Source organism: Octopus bimaculoides, chromosome 23 (assembly GCF_046866305.1).
Source record: "Octopus bimaculoides isolate indiv1 chromosome 23, ASM4686630v1, whole genome shotgun sequence".
In the NCBI taxonomy this organism is placed as follows: Eukaryota; Metazoa; Mollusca; class Cephalopoda; order Octopoda; family Octopodidae; genus Octopus; species Octopus bimaculoides.
In genome coordinates, this window is record NC_142950.1 from 30,222,447 (window position 1) to 30,247,401 (window position 24,955).

Below are 24,955 nucleotides of genomic sequence, written 5' to 3' on the forward strand. Positions count from 1 at the left end.
CCTTTCACCGTCTCGGGTTCGATAAAATATGTACCAGTTAAGTACTGGGTCGATGTAATCCCCTGATATTTCTGGCCTTGTGCAAAATTTGAAATTCGTTCGCCTCAAATTCTTTAAGGTGCTGCCCCAGCATGGCCTTAATGTAATGACTGACACACGTAAGTGCTAAGAAAAGTGTGTGCGTGCGTGTGTGTGTGTATGTGTGTATATACAAGGAAAGAGAGAAGGGGAGAGGGGGAGAGAGAGGGATAGATGTATATGTATAGGTATATTTGTATATCTGTATGTGTGCGTGCGTGCATGTGTTTGTATATTTTGTATATATATATATATATATATATATATATATATATATATATATATATATATATATATATATATATATATATATATATATATATGTATATATGTATGTACCTATGTATGTATGTATGTATGTATATGTATGTATATATATATATATATATATGTATGTATATATATAGGTATGTATATACATGTAGATATATGTGCGTGTATGTGTATGAATGTGTCTATGCGTGTAATGTATGTGGATATCATTCAGTTTCTTGTATCAGCTAAGTTGTAAACGATATTCAGCAAAACCATTAAAACGATGCTTCTTTTGATCTATGTTTGCTGTGATCTTCTTGAACGAAATCTGTTGTGACCTTCTACAATTATCCCGTCGCACAGACTACAGTTTGTCAATAACCAATGCGTAATACAGTGAACCATTGATTAGACAAAAGAATCCTATAACAAACAAAGACATTTCTCGTAAAATACATTATTTCCTTTACGTTTTGCTATTTTTTTTTGTAATGTGCTAGAGTATAAAAGGAAGCTGTCAATATTTTGTTCAATGAACTGTTGGATGAAGACAAGAAGTCTCAAAACAGAAACCCAGTACTAGTTCTTGCCAATGGTCCAAAATATTTCGTCGTACAGTTAAAGCGAATCACAGATTACATCAACTCTACAGGAACAAGAGTATTGGCTACGACGTTGTACTTCGCGGATTCTAAAATCAGAATTTCATGCAGAAAGCATTGGTTCGCTCGATCACAAATCACTGGCTAAATTTGCTCTGTGGCGATCACGATCTCGGATCCACATCGTTTCGAAGAGGAGTTCTTCACCATTCACCCATGAGTAAGTCAACTGTAATTTATATTGGTGCGAAATTTTGACACAAAGTTAGCAATTTTAGGGGAGGGATAAGTCGATTATATCGACCGCAACCGATAGTTATTTCATCAAATGCCAAAGGATGAAGTCGGCGGACTTCGGACTCAGAGAATAAAAATGGATGAAATGCCGTTAAGTATTAACCATTATCTGGTTTCAACAACTTCGCCATGGTGCGAAATGCCGAACACTGTGAGGTCTGATGTTTCAATCAAGAAGATAACACGTGCATACACGCATTCAGTACACAGTACACACATACGTATATATGTATGCATGTATTTATGTGTGTGCCCGTGTGTATTTGTAAGTGCTAATGATACCTATATATTCATAATAGCATTTATATATATATATATATATATATATATATATATATATATATATATATATATATATATATATATATATGTACGGAGATGCGTGTGAATATTAATATAGATAAATAGAAAGGAAGAGGCACATACACGCGCACAAAACTTTTGTTATATGTTAATAGAAGAATGAACTGAATTTGAAACAAGGATCATCATTTAAAACACGTTTCATGCTGGTGATTACACTGAATGTGCGGATGTTGAACCCTTTCTCGGTCATCGCTAAATATGTAACCATATGTGAATATTAACCCAAGTAATAAATTGTGTCAGCAGCTGTCATATCCGGATAGTATCTGGCTATTTAATCGGTTCTACAGTCCGGGTTAATCTTCATAGAAAGGTTTCTTCCAAATTATTCATCACCATTGTTGAAAGGTGAGTTTGCATCGTTCTAGCAAATTATTATCAAATAATGTATGGCTAGTACAGTGCTCTATCATATGTATGTATGTATATTCTTCATATTTTCATCTTAATATCACGTTATTTATACTGGCAAAAGAAAAGATGAAACATCATATAACGTGCACAAATGTTTCTGCACACACCCTAAATTTCGTACCAGTATATATATATATATATATATATATATATATATATATATACTAAGAGAGAGTAAAATTTCAGTTAGGCGTTAAATAACCACCTAAGGGTTATTATATATACATATGTGTGTGTGTGTGTGTGTGTGTGTGTGTGTGTGTGTGTGTGTGTGTGCGCGCGTGTTTCTGTGTTGACCCCACCCCCGACCAGAATGGCCGCAGTCAAATGACTGAAACAAATATAAGAATAAAAGAATAAGAATATATATATATATATATATATATATATATATATATATATATATATATATATATATATATATATATATATATATCGGCAACTCTCATCTCCAATAATCTCGGGCCGGCCAGTGTCTTGTGATTGGAATTGGTAGACAGAAACTGAAAGAAGCCCATGTATATACATATACATACGTACATACATACATATGTGTGTGTATGTATGTATGTATGTATGTATGTAGGGGCAGGTGTACTGTATGGTGAATTTCGAAGCAAATCGAGCCGCAAAGAATAGCGTGTGAATGTTATAGACGATGTTGGTTCGATTCACACCAGCAAATTTCAACATTTTCAATCCAATGTTTACATGCTATTACTTATAGATTTATAAGCTTCGTGATTCGACGTTTAATAAAAAAAAAAAAAGGATATATACATAGATTCATATCCAGGTACACACAAAAACACACATGCGTTCGCGCCCGCACCTGCGTGTACTAATTATATGAGACGAATTTCCTATTACTCAACACCTTTCGGTGACCGTGTATGAATATATATATATATATATTGGGATTTCATCATCAAACATTGTTTCAAGTAATTGGATATATAAACGAAGTAATTAGTATGTAATAGAGTATCACATGATGCGAGTCATATCCAATATATTCCAAGAATATACATACATATATATACATATATATATATGTGTGTGTGTGTGTGTGTGTGTGTGTGTGTGTGTGTGTGTGTGAGTGTATGTATGTATGTATGTATGTATATATATATACCCGTTGAGAAATGAAGCCATAATATTACTTTGCTTTTGCCTGTTAGTCATAAACTTGTAATATTAAAACTAATTTCCACCTAAACACATCTCAATGGCCACGCGCAAGTTAATATTCTAGACTACAGAACTATGTTGTGCGTATCGATGTGCTTAGATGTTAGATAACGTCAGATATTAAATACACCTCATACCATATGTGTATATATGTATATATATATATATATATATATATATATATATATATATATATATATATATATATATATATCTGTGTGTGTGTGTGTGTGTGTGTGTGTGTGTGTGTGTGTGTGTGTGTGTATTTATGCGTGAGTGTGCGTGTACATTCATACATATATGTTTATATCCATACGTATATATATACGTAAATATATGCATATATTGGGCTTTAAATCAGCAGAGAGAAAATGCTTGAATAAATGTTTGCATATGTTGCTATGTACGTTATTAGATTAACTAATATGTAATGTCTATATTTCCCTCGGTTTTGTAACTTTACTGATGAATTAGGAGTTAATTGGAAAAATAACAGTTTTACTGATATATTGAGTAGATCATTTAACAGAATAATATTGATTTGCAACATAGGAATTAATGCCACCAAAATCTGAGTGAAATAAAGAATAAAAGGAACAGAGAGAGAGAGAGAGAGAGAGAGAGAGAGAGAGAGAGAGAGAGAGAGAGAGAGAGAGAGAGAGAGAGAGAGAGAGAGATTAGATTGATAATGGTGACTTATTCATTAATTTTTATATATTCCGAAAACTATTCATAGTAATAAGATCGACTAGCATAAATCATAATCAGATCAGAATTGGTTGTATAAAAACAGTTCTTTTCCGTGCCGCTCAAATCACCGAAATTTTTATTGCAGAAATTACAATCTTCAACATTAATAACAATTTCGTAATCTTCATCTATCAATTATTTTCACACGTTTAATTATTGCTTTGCACATAGGTACAATAAGCAATTATTGCTTCAAGTTATTCCACTTTCATGCTAGCAGCCATTTATCCACCGAACATTTCTATAAGATCACACGCTGAACATTTTATGATTATTTTTTGATGTTCAAAGACAGTTATATTCACTTTACATCTCCCAGTATTTGACAGAGAATTTAAATCATATCTTAGTAGAAATCAAATAATTAGAGCTGATAAATTATTAATAGTTAGCGATGGTTATATTGTTATTAATTGTGAAGTATGTAGCTTCTGGATTTAATAAAATAAAGTACCAGCTACATACTGACAAGTCGATAGTAGCAAACTTTTAAACTCTGACTGCAATATCTTGCAATTGAAGATAGCAGTGGGTTTTTTTAAAACCCGCGGCTCTACTTACAATGCAAATCCATCGCTTCATACATGTTCTGCAAGGTTTGGGGTGAAAGTACAAAGGTTGAATGTCACGGAATCCCGAAGTAGGTCCAGGAGAAGACAAACGTAAATGATTCACAATTGGAGTAGAACAAACTTTCTTCCACTAAGATTTACATGGGCAGCACCAAATAAATAACAATCACTTAGGAATGAGCTCAGGTTCTAAACCGTTATTTTGCACTGAAATATTCACCCCAATTGTTCATATCTAAATAAAATAATAAAAACAACTTACTCTAGCATGTATTCACATGTAAAAATTCGCTCTCGTGAACTTTTGAACCTCAATCCTGACAGATAAGAAACTCTAATTAAGATGAAAGAATCTGTTCCAAGAGAAGACACACCAATGAAAATCTTGATAATTTGTCAAATGCGTATTCCAATGCACTGGTGTGTAAATCGACTAAAAACACTTAAACGAAATCGTGTATAAGATATATAACCTTGTTAAATATAATTGATTAAACATGTATCAAACTCCATAAACTTCTAAGTATATAACGTGTTGACCATTTTTCAGCGAATTTCCGACGTTGAATGTTTAATGAGATTCACTGAAGATGCTAAAGAGAAAGCTATCAAAATTTGGTATTCATTAATTATGTTCAGCTACAACACTCGATTAAGAACAATATCAGCTGATATTTGTGTGTTGTGTATATATGTGTATACATATACACATACACATATGAATACGTGTACGTGTAACATGTTTTCGTTGTTGTGCATACATATATATATATATATATATATATATATATATATATATATATATATATATATATATATATATAGATATGTATATATATATATATATATATATATATATATATATATATATATATATATATATATATATATATATATATATATATATATATATATATATATACGTATATATACATATATATATATCATATATATATGCAAATATATATATAGAGAGAGAGGGAGAGAGAGACAGATAGATACATACATACATATTTATGCACATTTACATATGTGTGTGTGTGTGTGTGTGTGTGTGTGTGTGTGTGTGTGTGTGTGTGTGTGTGTGTGTGTGTGTGTGTGTGTGTATCCGTATACATATCCATCTTTATTAGCTAAAATCGATATATAAATTTCATATATCAAATTTCACACTTATTTCGTAACGGTTCGTGTATACACAATGTGGTCAATTCTGTATGTTATGGAAAAGAATTGTTCAGCCAATTCCAATTCTAGGAATGATGATTAATCACCATTTGATGTACTCAGTTTTATGATAGGCAGACATTTTAACTTGCTATACAAACACATATGCTTAATAAATGAAATTACGAGTGTCTTCGTCGCCATCGACGATGGACTGAACGATAATCTTTTTAATTCAAGAGAATCGGAAAAAGCTGTTTGGGGTGGAGACACTGTCAACATATAATGATTTTAATATTACAATAAATAATAATATTATTTAAAATTTTGACACAGTTCCAACAATATTGTTTTCTACTTTGGGCACTAGGCCCGACATTTTTTACTACTACTACTACTACTACTACTACTACTATTACTACTACTACTATTATTATTATTATCATTATTATTAAGGCGGCGAGCTGGGAGAATCGTGGGCACGCCGGGCAGGATATCTAGCGGCATTCCATCCGTCCTTACGTTCTGATTTTTTCAAATTCCGCCGGGGTTGACTTTGTCTTTCATCCTTTCGGGACTGTAACTTAAGCACCAGTTGCGTACTGGAGTCGATCTAATCAACTGGTCACTCATCCAAATTTTGCCTTTAGTAGAAAAGATTATTGTTGTTGTTGTTGTTGTTGCTTTCGTTTTGTTGTTGTTGTTATTTTTATTGTTCTTGTTCTAGTTATTTTTACGTTTCAGTGATACCGGTCTGGACATTAAGAGACGTAGAATGTGTGCACTAAAAATAGAAGCAACGTGTGTAGTAAAAGGCACTTTTGCAACGGTTGGAAATCATACTGTCAAAAGCACGGCCAAGGTCCCGGAGCATACAAATATGCACATTATACTCTTTTTTACAAAGTTCTCTGCTGAGCACACCAGCCTTACATTATATAGAATACTGTCAATATAACCCAACAGAGCACTGCACACACCCAAGGGGCACAGGCTTTGCTTGCACGTGTAATTAATGTATGAAAGAAAAATACAAAAGACAGCTAGAAGCGATAATGCATTAATTTTAGGCATTTAATTTAAATAACTGTGCATTTTGTTTAGATCGTGATTCTTGTCTAGAGGTAACACCAGAGATTTGTGATTTCAGAGAAGAAACATATACTGGAAAATGATTCCTTTCTAAATACTTAATGATCATTTCCTGTTTGCTTTATATTTTTTTTTTTCATTCGTAGAACGAAAATAGGAAATGAACACTGCCATGCTGGGGGGTTAAAATGGCGTATTGGTTTTGTTTCATTGTCAGTTAATTCCTTTTCCCGTTAACCCTAATGTTAAACATATCTTAACGACCTAGCATTTCCTGAGAATTTTCTTCCTGTAGTCAGTATTTCATTCGCTGTGATCAGCACCTTGTTTTTTTTTTTTTTTTTTCGTATTTTCATCATTACAAAGTGACACCATTCACAACGGAAAATAACAAAATAACGAATAACAGGAAGATGTTATGTTTCGGGGTTTCATAAATGCGTAGGAACATGATAGTTCGTGTGGTAAGTGATTTAATGCTTGAATAACGCCAACATATATTCAAAAAAAGTGTATCATATTTCATCAGCTTGAAGTGATGGAATGAAAGAGGAAATTTTTTGAATGGTGGGTTTTATCAGAAGGGAACCGAAGAAAATGCATTTCTTAAGTTGCATCTAATTTCAACGATGACAATCATGAAAATAAAATAAGATCTGCGTAACAACAGATTGTTATCCACCGCATTGAAATGTTTTCACAAATATTGTTGTTGTTGCTGGTGTTGTACCTCAGGTCAGTTCTGGTTGAGCAACATATATTCGTGAAATAAAACACCAATGTAGTGTGGGCATGTATGCGTACGTGCCTGCGTGTGTGTGTATGTATGTATATATGTACGTATGCATCAGTCGGAATTTGAAAGGTACAGGGTTCGTTTCTCTGTACTGGCTTGCTAGCCACTTTTTCCATCTTCTAAAGATATTTACCCGATTTTCTGAGTTATTTTCACAACTATTCTGCGTTCGAGTTTTATTCTGCTTTCTGTATATTATCAACTCACTCACCGCTTCAATGTTTGTTTATGATAAAGTTCTCACATTCCAAACGCTATTATTTGCAGTTTTAAAGGAAGTTACAGGAGTTACAATGGTACAGAGCACTAAACCGATTTTCAGAAGTAGAGATTTCGATTCTCTTAAAAACTCTTATGTTGTAAAAAGCTTACAAAATGCAGTGATATATGAGTGTGTATGTATATATATATATATATATATATATATATATATATATATATATATATATATATATTCATATATATATATATATATATATATATATATATATATATATATATATATATATATATATATATATATATATATATATATATATATATATATATATATATATATATTCATATATATATATATATATATATATATATATATATATATATATATATATATATAAAGTTAAAACTTACTTGCAAAGATGACGCGTGCGTTCGATCATGTAATAATACAGATAATATGTGAGTATATGCATATATACGTACATGTATGTATATACCTACATCTACATGTATATATAGAGGCATATCTGGGTACAGGACGTCTCAAAAAAAACGTGGACAAAATGAAACACAGAACTTAAACAGAGTACAGAAAACACACAGGCTACAGTTAAATGACTGAAAGAAGTATACGAATAAAAGTGTAATATATGTATGTATGTGCGTATGAACATGCGTGTATGTGTGTGTGTATATATGTGTGTGTGAATGTATGCGTATTTGAAAAACTTTTCGTTAAAATTTATCTAATAAAATTATCTATGGAATAGACCAACAAGAAATCTAGATGTCTCTGGGTCTTTTAAGATTCTTTAGATAAATCTTAATTAAAAGATTTTCAAATATTGTGATAAGTGATTGTATAGTAGACATTTTATTATTCCTAAAATATATGTAAATATACACACCGACAAACATACATACATATATATATATTCGAGATTATTTTTCTTAATTAATCGAAAGATAATTAATATTATGTGTCAGTATATGCAAAAGTAGACTTGAATGAGTTTCTGACTGTTTGATAATTTCCATGGACAACACTCCCAGTCGTTCAGTCGCTATTTAACTACTCCATTCAAAATAACACATACACAGAAACACATACACACACATGCACACCTTTTGTAAACCTCCTTTATCATCCTTTTTTACCTTACTTTCCTTCACCTACCGTCTCTTCGTACTCTGGATGTTCCTAATCTGTCTTCTCTAATCTGCACCTCTCCGTGTTTTTCTCCTTGTCTCCGTATTCTTTCTGTTGAAGAGCGTAGCTCGAAACGTCAAAGACTTTCCGTATTCCCGAGCGTCATACTAATATATACTTTTGTTATTTACACCACCTGTCCTCGTCTGTTGTTATTTTTTGTATAATCTCCCACATATAATACACGCTCACGTGGTCGCACCAGCTAATCCTGTCTCCTCTCATCACACACTACCAACTTTTGGATTCTACCTTCTTTCCTTCTGGATCTGGACTGTTTGATTCTGAACTTTATACCCTCCGGCTGCACCTCTCCTACCCACGGATTTACACTGGACCCATCTTCTGATTGGAAATCGCTTCAATATACCACGACGTCTAAAAAACTTTTGAACTTTTCCACTTTTGTAAACCTCCTTTATCATCCTTTTTTACCTTACTTTCCTTCACCTACCGTCTCTTCGTACTCTGGATGTTCCTAATCTGTCTTCTCTAATCTGCACCTCTCCGTGTTTTTCTCCTTGTCTCCGTATTCTTTCTGTTGAAGAGCGTAGCTCGAAACGTCAAAGACTTTCCGTATTCCCGAGCGTCATACTAATATATACTTTTGTTATTTACACCACCTGTCCTCGTCTGTTGTTATTTTTTGTATAATCTCCCACATATAATACACGCTCACGTGGTCGCACCAGCTAATCCTGTCTCCTCTCATCACACACTACCAACTTTTGGATTCTACCTTCTTTCCTTCTGGATCTGGACTGTTTGATTCTGAACTTTATACCCTCCGGCTGCACCTCTCCTACCCACGGATTTACACTGGACCCATCTTCTGATTGGAAATCGCTTCAATATACCACGACGTCTAAAAAACTTTTGAACTTTTCCACTTTTGTAAACCTCCTTTATCATCCTTTTTTACCTTACTTTCCTTCACCTACCGTCTCTTCGTACTCTGGATGTTCCTAATCTGTCTTCTCTAATCTGCACCTCTCCGTGTTTTTCTCCTTGTCTCCGTATTCTTTCTGTTGAAGAGCGTAGCTCGAAACGTCAAAGACTTTCCGTATTCCCGAGCGTCATACTAATATATACTTTTGTTATTTACACCACCTGTCCTCGTCTGTTGTTATTTTTTGTATAATCTCCCATATATATATATATATATATATATATATATATATATATACATACATATATATACGTATATATATTTACATATATTTATATGTATACATATATATATATATATATATGTGTGTGTGTGTAGAGAGAGAGAGAGAGAGAGAGAGAGAGAGAGAGAGAGAGAAAGAGAGAGAGAAAGATATTGAGAGACAGCCAAACAGACAGATTGGCAGTCAGGCAGACAGACTATTTTATTCTTTTCAGCCTAAAGTTTGTGGCCATGCTACAAATGCTATTAGTGTGGTTCGCACAAAATCTGGAGAATATGAAATAAATAAGAAAGGACGTTACTAAGAATAATGAAAACAAGTATTGTGTTGCCATAGTGTGCAAACCAGCTGTCAAAATCGATTCACAGAAAACCAAGAAATCCTAAATTTCATTCCTAAGCTGTTAGCATGGTTCTGGGTGTGTATCGTCGTACTGACTACGAGAAGCAATGAAATGGTGGCAAAGTAATTGCTTGATCAATAGAAATAGTACGCAAACGTGCCTTATTTCCGATTCTACTATTTTAATAAAGGGAAGAACATATTAGGTAGCGTCGTCTTAGATACACGGTGCCTGAAAACAACAGTGTGGTTTCTGCTGGATTGCCGTTAACGTCTGACCATATCTTTAATCAAACGCACACATGACAAAGATTATATTATAGTTCTATCGTATGATTCATAGAGTATTATAGTCTCTTAGTTTTCCGACAGACAAGTTAGATCATTAACCGTCTGTATTACTCGCTCGAATCTGTCGCTGAAATAAATTTACTCGTGTTTTTTAATTAGTTCCGTTATGTTCTGAAGACTCATTGCTTCAGTTAGAAATCTGCATATGTTGTGATATGTTTTTCACTTGAAACGGTAATATTAACTCTAAAAGTTGGGAAAATATTACAATGATTTTGAGTTGAAAACCATAAAGTTAAGTTGGATCACTGCATTCGTTGAATTATCAAAATCGTTTCATCAATCAGAAAGAAAACCAATACTAGATCTGCTATATATTATCTTTAGAAATGATGCTAAGTTCTATGAGGCGAAATAAGTTTGGTACATACATTGATATCACTATTAATATATTTTCCAGAGATATGAAGAGTGAAGCAAAGAAGAAATTTGGAATTAAAAAACAAAAAGAAAGAAACAAAAACCGATTGAAAATAATGCTAACGCATAGATTTAAGACTGTAGGTTAAAGTGTGTGTTAGCATAAATTTCTTCATTAAATAAGAAACCCCATCTTTTTTACCTAATCCATATTATACTAAGAGTCATGTTCCTATCTCCCTCTCTCTGCCTGTTATATATTAAGATCAAAATGATACTGAAGTAATTTAATAATTTTTTACTCTTTAGTTTTCAGGGGTGATATGATCATAATGTCACAACCTGGTATCCAAGACGAGAATTGGCTGTGCTAGATGTGGCACAGGATTTTGTTCTGGCGGATGGGAACTCACAAGGCAAGCGACCTAAGGTGGGTATATGATCCCTCTTTCGTTGAATTTCACCGGTCCACCACCCTTTATTGACAACTTTTTTCGATCCGGTACAATAAATAAATGTGAAACATTAAGCAGTGTGGGGTTGGTTTACAATACATAATGTTACGTTTGACGCTTTTACGCTTGCAGAAATAAATATAAAATAGTGAAATTATTGAATTTGTTGATTTGTTGAATTAACATGTGTAACGAAAAGCGAAATGTGGTGTTTTATTTTTGGTTAAAGTCTATTCGTTCGTCGGGGTGAGTCTGCAAGAAGAAAGAGCAACGCTAAAAGTTTGTTACACATTTAAGAAACTTTGAAGTTAGTAGAAAAGGTTCTTCAACTGCAAAACGAATTTTCATTTATTGAGTGTACTCCCTTATAACACTTCTATTTATTCTTCAATAGCTAAACTAGTTTTGAGTCATTATCAAAGTAACTTCTGCTATTTGGAAAATAACTCAATTATTTTCCACTTAATTGTAACCTCTGAAGTTGAACAAAGATGGTTCTGTAACTCCTAGCTGAATATTATGCACAGGTTTTTTTTTTGTGCTTAAATGTTGGTTCTCTGTATTAGTTCCCTCTCTCCATGAAATAGACGTTGCCTGACTAGGTGCACGGTAAACCACTAGTTGTATGTCCAAGTGATCGCAGAGAAAATCGAGGTGAAGGGTTTTTTTCTCAATGAAATCTTGAATACTACACTATTAACCACTATGCTACGCGACATCACATTTACCACATAAGTATATATCGATATAAAGTAACTGAGGATTTTCTAAACTAATAGTCATAAAAATATATATTATTGTGGATAAAAATTGTCTACTACAACATATACTTTACCTGTTTGTTTATCTTGAAACATTACGTTAATATTGTGGACAAAACAACTCTGAAAAATTCCTTTTGCTTCCCAGAAATATTACTAACATATGAGTGCATAATCATGAATGTGTACTCGTTTATGCAGTTACCCGATCGGCTAGAAATTGAAGCAAGTTACTGTCAGAAGAAATGATAAATCCCAATGATGAATGATGAAAAGAGAACTCTGACTCTATGAAGTGCAACTATATAAAACGTTGTACATTAAAAATGTGTATTCATATAAGTTTAATGGAATAAGAGGGAATTTTGTTTTCTTCCTGCGCGATGAAAACGATTATTTATGAAATATAATTCATTCATTATAGTCCACAATATTTCAGAATTTTCGATTAATTTTATAACGAAACGATCAATATTCAGTTTGTTAAATTAAATGTGTCTAGATATTTTAATTTTTAATATAATTTATTGTTTATGATATATAAATTTTAAAACAGTATACGTTTCAAGATATTGTACGACCATATGCAAGCTATATGTACATTCATATCATAATATATCTATTATCTATTCCTCCATATTGCTTATGCACTTTGTAGCAGCACATTTTATTCAGAGACATAAAAATAATGAAATCTAATATCAGGAAAGATAATTGTTGTCATATATTTATACGAAACCAAGATCTTTTTCTATTATGTCAATATTTATTCACTACATTGAAAATAATTCAAATTCTAGTAGTCTCCTCATATAAGAAAATCATATGTATTCATTTTGTAATCTTGAATGCTTATAGAAAAATATACTTTTTTTTAAATACTAATATAAACTTTATGAAATGAACATAAGAAGGAATAATTTTACGTGCAATCATTTCATGCAAAGTCAAGAATCTACTTGGATTCATAACATTTTCTACTCACTTTAATTGAAAATACTCTTTGTTCGAGCATATTTTATTCAACAAATGACCAAATACGAGTAAAGCAAAATAGCTCGCAGTGAAGCGGCAAGTTTTCAGCAACACAAAGAGACAAGGAACGAAACATAAATACACGAGGATGAGAGCAAACTTCTAAAGAGAATGCGTTGGGGTTTAAATTGCTACGCAACATATACGAGATGTATTCCAAAGGTATTGGGTCCTTTCAGTAGAAGCAGTTATAACTCTCCTGAATCACTGTAATTTTCATGTCATTACTAGACATCTAATAAGCTGACCTGTCAACTTTTGTTATTCCAGATTGAAGGAATGCTTGTAAGAGCACTTTGAACACCCTCTACTAAACATAACTCTTCACAGCTAACTAGTTTGCAGATTACAGCTGGAACGTTTGGAAGCTCGCCATTCAATAAAGCTTTGTGGTAAGCTGAGAGAAAAAAACTCTACAGAAACTTATGAAACGCTCCATTTATGTATTCACATGTTCTCTAACACAAGAGGTTCAAGGATGGAAGAGAGGAAATGAGAAACGATAATATGTATGGGACGTAGAGCGATATCATAACATGACAGATGGTTGAGAAAATTCAAAATTTGAATGTTATCTGCCTCCTCCAGTCTTCACACACGGATAAGTACATGTTGTTATCGGGAGAGTTGTCGAGTCAACACACGTAATAATATTACTGGACCAAATAGTTAGATTATGCTTGTTTGAATCGGTTTGAATTTTGTTTCTCTCATTTGACTACGGCCATACTTGTGCACTGCTTTGAAGAGTTTTAGTCGAACAAATGGACTCCAGGACTTATTGTTATTAAGCCTAGTACTTATTCTATCGCTTAATTTTATTGAAAGGCTAAGTTACGGGAACGTAAGCACAGTAACACCATTTGTCGAGCAGTGATGGGAAACAAACAGAGACACACATGCATAGAAGTATACAACGGGCTTCTTTCGGTTTCCGTCTACCAAATCCACTTACAAGGTTTTGGTCAGCCCGATGCTATATAAGCTGACACTTGCCCCAGTTGCAACGCACCGGGGATGAACTTGAAACCATGTAGTTTTGACACAATCTTTTTAACACAATTTTGGCTAGCAACGTAGTTTATGAAAATATCATCTAATTAAATGATGTAGAATTTTCTCTTTGGCATTTCATTGTCATATGTCTGAAGAAAGGTAAAATGTATTCAAATTAGTGGGAACCAAAATTCTAGGGAGAGTGAGAAAATAAAAATAAAACATAACTACCATAAAAATATATTTTGACTTAATTAAAATAAAATTTGAAAGGAATAATATACAAGGTAAACAGCGAAATATTTATCTGACAGCCCCATCGAATATACTGAGATTGCAGAGTATGAAACAAAAAATTTCAAAAATGAAAGCTTTTAGTTAAATAATTATAGCGATTATTAAGCCACCGCTGGGAAAATCTAAATTTCAATAATTTACCAATTAGAAAGCATGTGACATAACATGTACTTTTCTGAAAATGAAAATCATTCTGTTAAAAGTTTCTCATTCTTTCAAAGACTCTTTGCATTAAAACAGAATACATGTTATCAAAAATGAAGCATATTGAATGGCCAAAAAATTTCAATTCAAACTTTCTCCTCTAAGCCACCAGGAAAGCAACGGGTTTCGAAATAATTAGAATTTAGAAACAAAACGAAAATTGTATGCACTTTAAAATTAACTAGAATCATAAAACCTTCACGAGAATAATAGTAAATTTCAAAAGGCGGCGAGCTGGCAAGAACATTAGCACTCCGGGCGAACTACTTACCGTTATAACGGCTCCGTGAATTATTGTGAATTATTGTGAAAACTGCTGTGTTACTCTGCGAAAACTGTGTGAATTACTGTAAGTTGTCTCTGTGAACGTTTAGTTGTGGCCATTGCGCTTGTCATTTGGCCGCATAAGTATACAGATAATTAATGACTTTCTAGTCGTGAAGATGCTTTCTATTTTTTAATTTTTTTTATCTAAAACAATATTGTCTTTCTTCTTCCGTTTTTAGCATGGTGTGATGCTTTGGCTGTTATTTCTATTAGGATTACCGACCAACTTGCAAGAAATGATATACCTTCTTTTGAACTGAATCTCTCCAGATTATTCCTGGTTATAGTGCCTATTCCATCAGATCAATAAAGTAATCAACAGACAAATCTCATTCGTAATTATCGCGTCTACAAAAAGAATATCGGCTGTAATTTCCTAAATATCTGACACACTATATTGTTCAAAATAATTCACGCGTAAAGATAGATTTGTGTCTCAGGATATGAGGAAGGATGAAAAGATTATTTGCGAAGGAAATTAGGAACTGGAGATATAATGGTGTGTAGAGCGTATGTAATAGGAAATGACGTCTAGGAACATCTGGAATTAAATATATCTAGAAATACAGCACAATAGTTTAATATAGAATCATTGACTTGCAACGGACACTTTAAATATGGTAGCATAGACATGACATCTATTGCAGAAACTTTCTTGCGTGGATATGTAATTAAATATTTATCAACTACGTAGTCTGTAGGCTTAAGTAGGTGGTTTCTGTGGACGCTTTAGACAACTCAACGCTTGTCAGTGAAGGTTTAGTGGACGCAAGCTGTGTGGAGAGCCACCGAAAGAAATGTCCTTTCTTGGCGACAGATTTAATCCCTTATCTGCTTCCATATTCCCACATCGTCTGCAAGAGTATTTAGCGATGTTCGCTCAATTGGCAAGTTTCTGGTGAATGAGTAACATCCACACTTCATCCTAAAAATCATAGGGACTGGACAAGAATCGAAGCTGCTGCTCTTCTTCTCTAAGTTACTAGAAAGATTTAAACAAAATAATTAACACCCAGGTAACATAAATATATCCGCAAACAAGATTTCCACTCCATCAAGAGTATTTCAATATATGCCACAAGGTGTGGCTGTAAGTATATATAACACCCAGATGAGTTATATATTAAAAAATTACGTGAGGAAAGATCTATTAGTGAACTTGTTAACTGGAGATTGATTACCTCTACCCGTCATTGTATTAATGGTAAAGATTATGCTAAAACGGTAATGCCAAGTTATAACTTTGTTTACAAGTAAATGTCATTCTCTCAAATGTTATGTAATTGAACTTTACTTTAATTTTTCCAATTATTTATTACGAAAATGTCAGTTATTTTAATACTAACGATAACTTATAACGTATATCGCAAAAACAAAACCTTTGATTTTTTTTATTATCATTATCCTCATCATCATCAGGATCAATATTTATATTATTATTATTATTATCATTATTATTATTATTATTATTATTATTATTATTATTATTATTATTATTATTATCATTATTATTATTATTATTATCATTATTATCATTATTATTATTATTATTATTATTATTATTATTATTATTATTATTATCATTATTATTATTATTATTATTATTATTATTATCATCATCATCATCATTATTATTATTATTATTATTATTATCATTATTATTATTATTATTATTATTATTATTATTATTATTATTATTATCATTATTATTATTATTATTATCATTATTATCATTATTATTATTATTATTATTATTATTATTATTATTATTATTATCATTATTATTATTATTATTATCATTATTATCATTATTATTATTATTATTATTATTATTATTATTATCATTATTATTATTATTATTATTATTATTATTATTATTATTAGGTTCGTGCATAATTATTGTGGCTTTTTTACTATAAATTTTATTCAGTAAAAATTTTAAACAAAATGCCAAGCAGAAATCGAAGTAGATAGTGAATATCCCTCGGAAAAATCATCTAAAGGTGTTTTTTTCTTTTTAATATTGTTATTGTTTTTGTTGAATGAAATTTTATTGAAATAAAAGCCGCAATAATTGATTGATATTTCATGTTACTGATAACGAAAGAATAAATGACAAAATCTCACATTGGTGGGATTTGAAATCAAAATGAGAAAAATGTAAAGTATTGGAAAAAGTACTACAAAGCATTTTCCCGATACTTTAAGATTCTTCCCAGCACGTGTTATGCTCGAGCTCGTTCACTCCAACGCAAAGTATGTATTAGAGAAAGTAAGCAAGAGAGTCGATAGTTGTTAAATGCCTCATCTCGATCAGATTATTATTTTGAAATTTATTCTTAGCATACTAATGTAAATGACTTGATCATGAGTTTAATATCTTGAAGCACACATTAATGTATTTCTTTTAAATGGGTTGATGGATGATAATGGAATTAAGACGACGAATATATTCCTGATATTACATAGCTACTCATTAAATACCAATTGTCACTTGCGGTGGGAATAAAAGCAAACAACACACGCTTCCAACACTACTCTTTACGGTCATTTAGAAATGTAATTCCATCGACAATTCCACTGCCAAGATTAAAGTGGAATTTACTAAATTGCTCTAATAAATGAAATATTACTTTGTTTAGACTGTGATGCAAACAAATGAGAGTTGGTGGTTGAAGCACAAGTAATTTCTATGCTAATAATGATGGTTTCTTTCTAATAAAAGTGCTAAATTGTAATTTCGTGCACGAAGTAGTTGGGGAATAAATTTGACTGAAGATTTCACTTAAAAAGTGGTCAATCATTCTCTTATTTTTTGAATGAGTTTACTCTTGATCAGATGAAATGAAGCGATTACGTGAAAATCAAACAAGCAATTTGTGTACATAATCCAAACAAGTCTCTTTTCTGAAATAAATAAGTAATGTAACTAATTATAATCTTGATTATCCTCAAAATATGGTTTCATATTTTGGAACAAAGCCAGCAATTTCGGAGATTGAGTAAGTTGATTACATCGACCCCAGTGCTCGACTAGTTCTTATTTTATCGACTCCGAAAAGATAAAGGCAAAGGCAACCTCGGTGGTATTTGGACACAAAAAGTAAAAAGGAACACGAAATGCCGCTAAACATTTTGCCCAGCGTTCCAACGATTTTGCCAGCTCACCGCCCGATGTGTATCTTCTAAATTACCAAAAAACATATCAACATTTATCAATCATAAGTACATGATATAATGTATATTAAATACGACTTAAGCGCATTGTCTTACAGAGTGTAGATTTGAGTTTCACCTAATGTATAGTATTCCTTGAATTTCTGCAGAGATGTGTTGAAAACCAAAAGCCTTCGTTTCATAACAGAAATTAGAGTGTGCTATTTTGTTGACTATATTCAGTTAATTACTGTAGATAGATTTTTCTTCATTCAATCTTCCAAGAAGTTTAAATACAGGTCAGCATTATTCTATGCTAAACTGTATAAAATCAGTGTATAAAATTATCGGTAATTGTTTCTACGACTTCAGCCACTACGGTCAATACAGTATTTTGCTGATGTTCTAACAATGAATGATCTTGAAATACACAACAAATAAAGTGTTAGTGTCAATATATAATAATTACGAGTCAGCGTGTTATTGTTCTATACACTGACCGACAAGGAGTTTTTCAACAAAACAAATTGCTAGGAAAATACAAAATAGGGCTTGTCACCCCACTCACAAAATAAGACGCATCACATCACTCGTGATGTGGTGGGATATCTATGTACATCTCATCCATATAGTTGAACAGAAGTTGTGAGAAGACAACTGAGAAGGGGCCATCATAAATTCTCCCAGATACGTTTATTGAGTTAGAACACGCTTGGTCTATTCTCCGATAAATGTTTATTTTTAGAACGATGATTAACTTGATAAGGATATAATCATGACATAAATATGAAGAAAATATAAATAGCAAACCTTCTTTAATTTTGAAAATGCATTTTTATGGTTTCAAAATTGTTGTACGATAATAACTTAAAGTTTCTCTTCCTAATCTAAAAGAAACCGTGTTAATATGACCTAGATATTTAAAAGAACTGTAATGATGAGTTTATATAAAGTAAGGTAATTTCTAAGCTGTTTACAAATCCATTTTGCCGCTGGCATAAATTAAAACGAAATAGACGTATTCAGTAGATCTAATTGCAATTTCTGAAAATAATGTCCCCCAACAGCAAGAATAATAAGGAGAAATACTAGTGATAGAACTACAGCAATAATATTAGTTCCGAATTTTGGTACAAGGCCAGTAATTTAAAGGGAGGTAAAAAATCGATCACATCGACCCCAGTGCTCAACTGGTACCTATTTTATCAACCCGGAAAAGTTGAAAGTCAGTGTCGACCTAGGAGGAATTTGAATTCAGAACGTAATGACGGATGAACTACCGCTAAGAATTTTGCCCATCGCATTAACGACTCTTGCGAGAGTATCTGGAGTGTTTCATGTCTCCACAGCCTCTTTGACTGCTCCAACGGTAGTCTACCAACATGTGTGTGTTCCATCAGCCTTGATGTTTCTCCTTCATTATCTTGATTGCTTGATGCAAATGCTCGCCAAGCTCATCGCTCACGTCTCCAAAATTATTGGGTTGGTGCATAATTATTGCGGCTTGTTTTCAACAAATTTCATTCAGCAAAAACAATAACATGTAACAAAAACATATTTAAATGATTATTCCGGAGCATAATCTCCATCTACTTCAATTATTGGTTCTCATTTGCTTAGCAGACGGTCAGACCGTCATTCAAAGATGTTTTTTTTCTTTTACACAAGGCCTGGAACTTTTCAGCACTCCCTTGTATATTCATAGAGACAGAGACAAGTTTGAGAAAGTATGTTATGTGGGGGAGAGTGGTAGCAACAAAGACAAACGTCAGACAACTGGAGCTAAATATAAACTAATAATTTCATTTCGTAGTTAGTAACGTATATAACAGGAGAGAGTCAAAGGGTGTTAATATGAAAGATATACTTTCATATAGAGACAAAATATAGCTAGAATATGTAATATCAGCTGTACAAGAACAATGTCTGACCAAACTAAAGTAACTAAACAAGACCTTCATATCAACTGCAGACTTTACAAACAGTATTGTAATTAATAGAACGCCATATTGTCTCCTACGTTCAAAGATACAGTATTTCCGCAAGTATTCATATATGAGTAAATTTATACACTGTCAATATATCGAAACTTCCGAATGACAACGGATGATAAGAAAAGTTTAGGAAGAAATATTAGAGACAGACTAAACAAACAATTAAAACAAAAGCTAAACATAATAATAAGTCACAACACTAAAGCTTTAGCAGTGATAATATATTTAGTTAAAATATTCTCAAATGGAAACTAAATGAGTTAGCCAGACCAGACAAAAGATTATTGATAAATACCTCTAGAATATACAAGTCAAAATCTGAAACGTAAGTATTAAGTTTACCTGTATTGAACGTAGGGGTCGTCTGCTGCTAGAAACATTGACGATAATTACAATAAGATATCTAACGAACAGTAAGGGGAATAAATAGGAATTACTGTAAAAGATGAGCAAAGCGTTATGTTGATCTTTCTTGTCAATAAATAAAACTAAGAAATATAGAATTGAGACTGATGTAAGACATAGCTCTGATGAATATGAGGACACAAAAATTAGTACTATTTAAAATGTTTAAAATAACAAGCTGAATATCTTATTACAAGTTGTCATATTAATGCATTGACAAGTCAATCTCCTTTATGTCAAATATCTCACGAGAGCGAACAAAAAGTAAATGAAAACTGAGAAATGTATGTATGTACGTATGTATTAATGTATGTGTGTGTTTATGTATACGTGCCGATTTGAATGTTTTGTTTTATGTATATCTTCCCAAGGATATAGTTGCATATTAAGACATGCTCTTATATACTTAAATGATAAACTTCTGGAGTGTTTGGAAAGTATGTATGTATATATGTATGTACGTATATGTTTGTATGTATATGTATTTGTGAACGTATGTGTATATATATATATATATATATATATATATATATATATATATATATATATGTATATATATATATATATATATATATATATATATATATATATATATATATATATATATATATATATACATATATATACATATACATACATTCTGTAGAAATATACCCCGACATCTCGAAGAATGACAAAATGACAATATATCCGTGATATGCCAGTTCATACAGGAAAAAATTAGAGCAAACCGACGAGTTATAATTATCATAAAATGCAAGGAAAATAAATACTTGCTAATGAGTAAATCCATCTGCATGAGCAACAATATTTGCCTAACACAAATGAGGATTTTTTCCAAATATAAAGAACTGAAAATAAATATAACAAGGATACCAGGATTAAAAACGGAAACATTGTTCTTAATGGCGTTGCCTTGGAAATAATAGCAAAAGATAATAAATGAACACTGGAATTACACAAAACATACACGAGAAAGAAATTATATGTCGTTGTACATATATTACAGAGATTAAAATCTCATGCGTTTGGCATTGGGTACTGCAAACGTATTGCACTGTCTCCTGTGTATGCAATAGGTCATTCAAAGGCAAAACAAATCATGGTATGTTCTAAAGCTACACTGACGTGTCATTGGTCTTGTACTGAATAAAAATATATATTAAACTATGACCACTGAAAGGATCCTAACAAACACTTGATAATGTATCATATTTTGCCGCAATGCTATCATCGATTTGATCCATTCAAAAACATAACTGGTAGTTACTTTATCAACTATAAAATTAGATTTGTTTAAAGTATGCGAAGGTCACCTTGAAATAAACGAAACCTATTCAAGTCAATGAAAAGGGTAAAAGAATTAGAAATGCTGTAAACTCACAAGTACATGTACAAGAATGATATATCAAAAAGGAATATTACGTTTAAACATGAAGGAAAATAATACGACTGCTTATTAATGGCACATAAAATTCGCGATTAAAGGAGGGAACACAGCTGAAAATAAGATTGGAGTTGTCAATATTGCATACGGAATGAGAAATACAATAAAAGAAAACATTCAGAAAGAGATAATGACTGTATATCATATAAGCTAACTCACGTTATTGGAGAGATGTGTGTTCATGAATGTGAATGAAGATAAAAGAGATTCCGTTAAGTTAACTATAGTCGTTGGCTTAATTGGTTCAGACATCATGTCACGGTTACTGGGTTCTGAGTTCGAATGCACAACGCAGAAGATACGGCAACAACCATTATACTGTCACCTTTTTTGATAACGATATGAGAGTGGAGTTTTGCAGAGAGAGAAATTGCTTACCTTGAAATAATAAAGGTTAACTTGATTAATGTGCATAAAGTGCAAAATATTTTATATCCTTTTGTAGATTAGGTAGGCATAACTCGCCCCTGCTTTTCAATCTCAGTATTTAAGCTACGCATAGTGCTCCTGTAGTACACGTCCTGCCTCCATTCCTACAACACCGTTTTCTTTACGTGCTATAAAGGCAGAAGTAAATCTGCGTTCAACTCATGTGTGTCGCTTATTTTTTGTGTGTTTTACTACATAAAGTGCGCCAACTGTGCACTCTGAATAATTACTGACGACACGTGCATCATATATATATATATATATATATATATATATATATATATATATATATACATACATATATATATTGTTGTTGTTGTTGTTGGCACTCCGTCGCTTACGACGTCGAGGGTTCCAGTTGATCCAATCAACGGAACAGCCTGCTCGTGAAATTAACGTGCAAGTGGCTGAGCACTCCACAGACACGTGTACCCTTAACGTAGTTCTCGGGGATATTCAGCGTGACACAGAGTGTGACAAGGCTGGCCCTTTGGAATTACAGGCACAACAGAAACAGGAAGAAAGAGTGAGAGAAAGTTGTGATGGAAGGGTACAGCAGGGTTCACCACCATATATATATATATATATATATATATATATATATATATATATATATATATATATATATATATATATATATAACGTATTTATATATATATGAAATTTTGACCACTAGGTGTCCGCAAAACCTAGTTTGGGAACTACTGCTCTAGATTAATAAAAGTTTAAGCTTTCTAATTACTACATTGATTTATGTCCTTTTGATTGAATTTGTATCCTGTATTATGTTTAATTTAGGAAGATTCATTTATTCACAAATATAATCCACTGTCCCCTAAAGTTTCATCTATTTAGTGTTACTGTTGTTGCTGTTGTTGTTGCTGTTTAGCCTTCAAGTCTAATTTATGCGTCATACTGTGTTTAATTAATTCCGTGGCGTATAAAGCATAAAATTAGCAAATTAATTTAGGTTAGCCATTAAGTAATACCTTATATCTTCGTTGAATTATTTAGCCACATGATATGCGATCGTATTGGTTGAAGAAGGAAAATTTTATGTCTCCTCTGAGAAGGTAATTGCGAAATTGTCCGTAAGGAGACTACTTTATATTTCTCCCTTCGTTGAAAGAATTTAAAGAAGGTTTCATTCTTATAATTAATTCTTATAATTCCCAATCAAGGTTATGGCCTTCGAATATTCAATTATGAGATTACGCTACCTCTAAATACATATATTTACATAATATATATATATTTAAAAGAATAACCAGGAAAAAACAAATAGTTTTCATATGTGATTTTATGGTAAATAAAACAGAAAATATAGAATGGTGTCTTATGGGCAACCGTCAAAGCTGCAGCAGAAGCAGTCCAACCTGCTACTATTAAGAAATTGACAGATTCCATGGCTAATATGATTTTTAAAGTATACCGTCGAAATGGTGCTCATGTGGCTGAATAACTCATTATGCAAATAAATGTTATAACATTATTTTGGTTTTCTGTTGAATATATACTAAATGTATGCTTAATATATGCTTATCATTACCCTTCATTTTCTGCAAAAATTGTTTGGGTGGGCTATTTTCATTCAAAAGCTATTAACGTGGTTCACCCATGAATTGAAAAATCTGAAATAAAAAAGAAAGAGCGAAACACAGACGAATGAAAACAGAACAATGGCGTTGCCATCGTGTGCATACCAGCTGGGAAACGTTGTATCAAAATCCATTCGCAGAAAACCTTAAATTTCCCTCCTATGCTACTAACGTGGTTCTGGATGTATGCATATGTATATATATATCCGACATCAGTAACAACTTCAGAGGTTAGTTGACAGCGAATTCTGCAGAAAACAATTCGTGACAGAATTTATAATATAAATGTCAAATTAATGTCAGAGTTTTTAGGCTTTAGGTTTCATGATGGAGAAGCTTATAGAACGCAAATGTTCCCGCTTGGGAAATGACAGCCAGTGTTGCTGAATGGAATCCTTAAGTTTTATGGGATATACTCTGATTGGAAAATTAATGATTGATGATAGGTAATACAAGGAAGATGAACATTTAATATAAAGTTATCATGAATGTTCGTCAGATGTACTAGAAAACATGTCTGAACAGAAAATTACGGCACCAAAAGGGATAGATATTGGAATTAAATATGTAGTCCATAACAGAATGAGCGCATTGGAAGAAGATGTGTTATCTGATAA